At 40.3% G+C, this 7,567-nt stretch overlaps 1 protein-coding gene across 1 annotated transcript in view; it reads right to left on the bottom strand.

The window, feature by feature from the left end:
* LOC120789072 (synaptosomal-associated protein 25-A) overlaps positions 1-6,914 on the bottom strand; it is a 34,213-nt gene extending 27,299 nt beyond the window's left edge. Inside the window, exon 1 of the mRNA XM_040125541.1 lies at positions 6,824-6,914. The gene's annotated coding sequence lies outside the window, so the exon portion shown is untranslated. The remainder of the gene's footprint in view (positions 1-6,823) is intronic.
* Positions 6,915-7,567: the final 653 nt, after the last annotated feature.

Consider the following 7,567-nt stretch of genomic DNA (forward strand, 5'->3'; position numbering starts at 1 on the left):
GTGAGTGTGGTTCTGGGATGCTGGAACAGCAGTTTACAGCTGTCACAAACCTACTCATATAAACTTTATCTTTCCAGAGTGACCACCTACTCTAAACAGCTTGAGGGATGGCCACATTATGACCTGTGTGTATGTTAATGTAAAAGCTGACATAGAGTTCATCAATGATCATGCAGCACTGAAGTAAAAACAATGTCATAATCCTATTGTCTCTTGAATGCAGCTGCATTAGATAATAGAGACCAGATAGTCTGAGGATGAAGACAAGGGCAATCTTGGTGATTTCCCCCCATCCCTCTCCTCGCTGGTGTTAAACTCTATGGCTCCTTATCAGCCGGCTCCCTGCTCCTTGGAAACAAGTGGAGAGCAGAGTAGAAAGGAAAATAGATGGGTAGACAAGACAAGACCTTCTCATTGGCACAGACAGATATGTTTATTTTAAGCTACTGTGGGAAGAGAGGAACAGAAAGTACACACAAACAAGAAAAAAAAGACTAAAAATAAAAAGGCCATAATCCCATATGTATAGCGTACCACACCATGTATGTGCATTGCCAACGCCCTTCAGCCCCATGCTCACAGTAACCTTCGTGGTTCCTGTGCATCCAAGATGTTTTGGCCTCATCATTTGTCCACTCTAGGAGCACCCAGAGCCACATTTATTGCCATGTGGCTATGATGATTTGGCTGCTAGAGGACCATAGAGATTTGACTTTTGACAAGCGTAACATGACAGGGAGGGCTGCTCATGGGCTGATGTGGGCAGTAAAGTTGCAAGGAGACAAAGTGGGATGGGTTCAGGTGGAGTGGAGGGTTTAGGAGGTTGGTGGTGCAGATGAACATATGATCAACCAAGTAATTTCTGTACGGGCCTTTGCAGCCAGTTTTGAATTAGAAGCACAACCTCTCATGTTTTACAATGTAATAAATATCAGGGGAGAGAGATGTGAAGGCTCTATGGGTAAAAAATACAGCAGATTTCCTTTTTATAATATGCGTGTTTGATTAAATCTCAGGCAGGAAACGCTCAAGTAAACCACAGAGTGAAAAAGCAGAATTCCTGATGCAGCAGTAACAGACCATCAAACTGTTATGCCCTAATCAATATTGATGACTTTCATTAACCCTTTAATCACAGCTTTTTGGCATGCAACATATTTTGTACTTCGGGATTATAACATGAAACACCAGCAAAAAATTTCATTATGTGATCCCAAGACCTTTATTTTGCAGTTCAAAAGGACACATTCATTTTTTAAAAATGATTCTCTACATTCATGGCCATGGACTTTAATAGTCATGTCACTTCAGTGTCATGTAAGAACCTGTTAGATATTTGAGAAGTCATAAAAACAGACGACAAAAGACTTTAAAAAGCAATTAGGTGCACCCTGAGGATCAGAAATACCTTCTGACAGAATAAACATAAAAATATCAAATTACATCTCTGCTGCCTTCTTTATCTGTAGCCACTATAGAACTGTAAAATACTTTTTTTGTGAATATCTAATATTTTAATTAACGTTTTGTATATGCAGCAAAAATATATCGATGCTGAAAATCATATAATTGCTAGGGCTATAAAAAGTCAAAAAATAGTAATAAATGCCTTTTCAGAGTCCAAGTCTGCAAAGAACATTAAAAAAACCCAAGGATATTCAGTGTACTATCAAAGAAGTAGAATATCAGTAGAATACTGTATATTTCAGTTCCTACAGTAAATGCTGCAATGTTAACCTCCAGTGCTGGTCAGTCTAAAAGAATCAATAATACTGATACTCTGTACTGCTCACAAGCATTTTAAGACATTTTACATGGTACATTTACATTAATGCCAGCACTGTATAGATAAAAACAAATTCATTACAAAGTCAAACCAGATGCATAATACATAATACATCATGCCAGTCTTGTAATTATGCCCTATAATGCATGCAGTCTTCATACTGTAATGCAGTAATAGTGCGTGTGTACTGTATGTTCAAGTTAAAATGTGACAAAACTCATGTCACATGAAAAAAATCAAGATTCAAATTAATCATCCTTTTGAATGCAAACTATCTTAGACATACCAGAGTATTTAAAGTTTATGTAAAAGCATTGTAGAGCCTAAGTTGCACCAACAACCCCAGTCAGCTGCACTGCAGCATCATAAATCACCCAGGACAACTGACAGACCTACAGCAACAACATCACCAAAAAACACCACGTAAAAATCCACTGATTCTTGAATGAAAACCGTCTCCACACTCCACAGTGTCATGTTTGCAGAAGACTGATACAGTCATATTGTCCGTCTACCTCAGCACATAAACCTAAGACATGGGTGTATTCATGTTGAGCCGTGCAGATTAATGGGTGACTTTATGCTTCACTGATACAAGGATAACATGTCTACACATGCTTTCTTACAGGTGCAGATCAATGTGAAACTGAAGCAGGCTGCATCATACCCTACACATGCACACATACAAGTAACTCTAGTGTATCAGCTTGCCATAACAAAATCTGACACCCAAAGTTTATTCCTGGGCATATGTTAGTGAAGGTACTTCTGCTTTCTGGCTGCGATATGGAATTTAATATACATTTTTTTCTGGATCATTTTAATAGCATCAATGATCTATATAAGAGACATTTATGCTATTTTTTCCACAAAGAGAGTGTGCATTTCTTCAAATTATTCAACCCAACAATCACTTTGGCAGTTTATCTCGCTCATATTTAAGATCATATTTACACTTTCTGTCTCCCCACCTCACTCTTTTACTGCTCTTCCTAATCAATTTCATTTTCTCTCCCTAAATTAATTTTATTAATCAAAAGAATAATAATCCCAGAGAGAGCAGGAGAGAGGACGGGTGGCAGAATGATTACAGTGCCTGACAGTGCATCAGCCTAACAGTTGACTATCTCATAAATGTAGAAGGTAAAATCATGGAAGATCTTCCGATTTTTTGTTCCAGAAAGCTTCAAAAGCAAGAGCATCACTTGGGAGATAATACTAACCACATCACTTCTGTGAGTGGATACTACTGAGGCAAGATAATAAAACTAAATTTAGAGAAGTCATGCTTTTGTGTGAGCATGAAATATTAATGACAAGTATACTGCTCATATCTGTTACCGATCTACATTAATAACAATTTAAATACCCTATATAATGCAATGAAACAATTATATCAACCTGACTAGTTTTAGAAGACAACATCCCAAATGTCAAAAAGATAGCATAGCTGAATGAAAACAAAACCAATATCGGTCTCTTTCTAAAAAAAAATAATAAATTGAAAAAATTAGTTCTGTGTTTCAGTGAAAGAAAAAGAAAAACATTTTTAAGATGTGGTTTGGAGAGAGAAGAAATGCACAACTGCGTTTTTTCTCTATGCATTTCCACAGCTTCAAGGCCTGAGGAGCGGCCATTTTGTTTCTCTGTTTTTGTTTACATGCAGAGTGTCCCTTAGAAAGTGAGAGGTTGTCCCATGGGGGCTGACTGGACACAAAAAACCTAAATGCTGCCTTTCACCCTGACATGCCATTTATGCCTCTACTTAGCTATTGCTGTCAAGTAGGTCACACTCGCAAAAAACACTCTTTTCCCTTTTCTTCGAATAACTTCAGACTGGACACTGTTTTTCCTCTAAATTGGTACTCCTCTTTTCCTCTTCTTTTGAAGCACTATTTCAACGTTTTGGGAAATACACTTACTCACTTTCTTATTGAGGTGGCATGGTGGTGCAGTGGTTAGGACTATCTCCGAACAGCAAGAAGATTCTGGGTCACCCCGGTTTGGGTGGGTTCCTTCAGTGTGGAGTTGGCATGTTGCATATATGTAAATGCAACAGAACCAGAACAAGCACTGCTGAATCCACGAGGATGATTTTGTTTGTCATGCAGGTAAATCCTGATAAGTAAAGTGACGTTGAGAAACAAATGCGGTAGGATTTTAGTTCACCCTCCCAATCCAGACCACTTTACAAGAGAAAACAGGCCTAGTTCTTTGCAAAGTGGCACTTTATAAAGGCTTTTGAGTTAAGAATTATGGATGCTTCTCCATCTGTACCACAAGCAGATACAGTCATTTTGTCAATCTCTAGTTGGAGTCAGAATCTGACTCCTTTAGTGGTACTGCACCTGTCTTTAGTGGGTTGTCAGTCATTTGTGGAGTGAAACATGACATTAGCTCCTGAATGCAATATCAACCATGTGAAAAAAGCAACACTTTTTCTTGCAAATAACTGCTAGTGTGAAACATGAAACAATACTACAAGTGTCTGATATGCTGATATGTCAACATTTCAGAAGCTAATCCAGTCTGCAAAAAGCATTTTGTTTATCAAAATTTGATCAAATCTTTCCATTTTAGAGAAACAGTTGGTGAAATACCAGAGATCCCTCAGACTGGTATATCAAATATAACTGTCTTATTTAATCTAGGACCAAAGTGAGAGGTTTTATGTGGCTGTAGCATAAGGTTAATATGTATAGTTGCTCATACATGGGCACACATGAAGTGAATGGTTCGGCCTATTAAATGCCTTTCAAACAATAAAAAAACTCTTTAGGCTTTCTTTAGGCTGAGAGCCTGAGTCTGAAATATTGAGGAGAAAAGAGCTGCTACATAGAGAAACAAATAAAACGTGTACCTGCACCAAAACATGCAATGCGCAGCCAGCCAGCTCAGTATTCAGCAGCATCAATCACTGATGCTTTAGCTCGATATCAGAACAGTACAATATAGGCATGCGTAAAAAAATGCCCCTGTGAAATGAACAACGGCCAGGGTGTTTCTGAAAAACAATTAGTGGATGGTGATGGTGTTGTGAGTCACCATTTACCCATAGAGCAGCCCCTTCACAGTGTGTGCAATACATGCCTGACACCTCCTGCCATCACCACTTCCACCCCCTCCCTGTTTCTGTCTCTCTCTCCCTCTCTGCAGTCCAAACTGTGCAAACCGCATACCATGATATGGTATAGCGGTCATGGCAACCGGAGCATCCTCGGGGGCTTTACTGTGCTCTCTATATACTGCATGCTATAATCTGGGCTAAAAGGCTACAAATTTGCTTTTGCCCTTAAAATAAAATCTGTTTTTTTAAGGTCATTAAAAATCACCCACTAAAGGCATGTGATTTAAGGACATCTTTTGGTGAATTTAATAGTCAATTTATGTTATAGTGCCCATTGCAAGATTTCCAGTGATGTGGCAAACATTCAATCAACCCTCAAGTGACGGCATCTGTCAGTGACCATCAGCCAGCCTACCGCTGGAATTATTATATAAAATAATTCCAGATGCACCAGAGATCAACACGACTTCAATATCTGATCTGCCGCATCGTCAAACCTCAGAATAGGCCTAACCAACAATCACGTCTCTATTTTTGCATCACGAGGTTCAGATACCTCTCACAGCAGCCATGGTAATGTGCGTCGTGCGTGACAGGGCGTCAATTCACTACACAAAATCCCTACATTGACTCTTGTTTGTAACCAAAACTTCCATACCTGCAGATAGCGACCACGTTTTCTAGTAGAAAGGTAATTTCAATCTGGGTTATGAAATGGAATTTGGAACATCATCACACGTAACACAACAAATGACCCGCACAGACGCACACAGATAAAAAAAACAGCTCTCGACTGCTCCTGCATGCTTTTGACATATATATTTTGCGGTCACATTTTGAAGCAATACGATAAGCTTACGGTAACTTTATATGCAGTGTGTACGTAGTTTAATGCCCTGCATCATAAATGCAGAAAACCAAATTGGTACATACTTGCGCCAGTGGATTGCTCGGGTAACAATTTGGCAAGCAGCCATTGTGCGCCATGCACGACTGACAGACAGTGAGTGCGGGGCTCATATTGACAGTTATGTGCGTCGCTACGGAGACGGCGGCTTGGCTGGATGGATGGAATACTGAAGGGGGGGGGGTGTCATAGTGCGGGTTTCACCGCGGTCCTCTTCAGCGCTCCTCTCCCCTATCTCAAGCTTGTTAAAACCTACCGTTATACCACAAGGATATTTTCCAGCCCCCTCCATGCCCCGGTCACGTAAATGTGGCATATCAAATAACGACAAACTGCATAAAAAGAAGAATAAAAGGAAGAGGCGCATTCATGGAGCTGGATCATGCTTCATCCCCCCTCCCTCCTGTTTATATCGGCTACCCTCCTCCCACCGACCTCACCATGGCGCAGTTTACTATTAGGCTACATGACACTCTCTCAATCAGAACACATCCACCCACCTATTTTCAAATCACCGGTGATGCTGTTTTTGTTTTTGCGAGATCAGATGTCGACCTGCTGCAGCTTTGGCGTAGGAGATGAGGCTCTTAGTCTGCTACGACACTGGTTTTTAAGGGAACGATCCCACCTAAAATGGCTGGGAGAAATATGACTAAAGACATCCTCTCACTTCCTATACCTGCTAAGACATTAATTTCACTTTTTCGATGTGTTTTCCCTCTCTGGCTCTGTCCACGGTGCTGAAACACTGAAAACGCCCACATCGAAGATACGCATTATAACGCAACGCATCCATCCTCTCAGCAATCCACTGCGCGTTTGAGATTTATCACACTAGAAGTCAGATATTACCTTCACTGCCTTCTTGCCCTACTCCTTCAAATCATCCGCTATATTCCCAAACAAGATGAAACCCAAAAGCATACAATGGGCGTTGCATCAAAACGATTCAGGCTGAGAGAAAACAGGCGATTCCACACATCTGCTGCTTCAATCCAGAAAAAGCAATCCGTTTAAGAAATATAAATGGTATAAATGGAGTAGAAAGTGTCTTCAGTCTTACCTTTGCCTGTTGTCGGTGCCCCGCAGTCGGTATGGGAGGAATGGTCTGCGTATATCAACAGCTAACCGATACCAGACTTTCTCTGTATATGACTGGGATGCTGCAAAGGCACTGTGCGTCGGCTGATTCCTCCTCACTTCTTCAATGGGGGAAAGCAGTGCAGCTCTCATCAAAGATGGCGGACGCTTTTGACGTCAGCAGCAGCTTTTAGTAGATATCTGTCAAAAAGAGAGAAAGGGAGAGAGGGGGAGAGAGACTTCAAAAAGTATTTGTTATTATGGGCAGCTGCACGGATAGCAACAAAGCAAGTTAATATTTTAGATGTTTTGAAATACTGCTGTTGTATGTTTCATATCCCACCGAAGGTAAGATAGCTATAGGTCTACTGTAGATAGACTTATAGATTGGATATACATTATTCGCGATTGTCAGTTTTTTATATATTAATAATACAGATTTAGCCTACTGGCAGGATCATCTTGGTTTATGGTTAATAATGCAAAGTGGGCAGCTGTCCTGGAGCCCCAGAACCCCTATCAGGCCCCCAAAGCCTCTGTTGGTAATGGATTACAGGTAATGCACCAGTAAAACACAATATACAAAACGACATAATAATGTGCTGAAATGGTGTATATTCCTAAAGTATTTGTGTTTTATCAAATTACCACACAGCAAACATGGAGGCATTTATTGTTCCAGTATCGAAAAAAGTGAACACACTGCTCGGAGATGGGAGGGAAAAGG

Source organism: Xiphias gladius, chromosome 4 (assembly GCF_016859285.1).
Source record: "Xiphias gladius isolate SHS-SW01 ecotype Sanya breed wild chromosome 4, ASM1685928v1, whole genome shotgun sequence".
Taxonomy (NCBI): Eukaryota; Metazoa; Chordata; class Actinopteri; order Istiophoriformes; family Xiphiidae; genus Xiphias; species Xiphias gladius.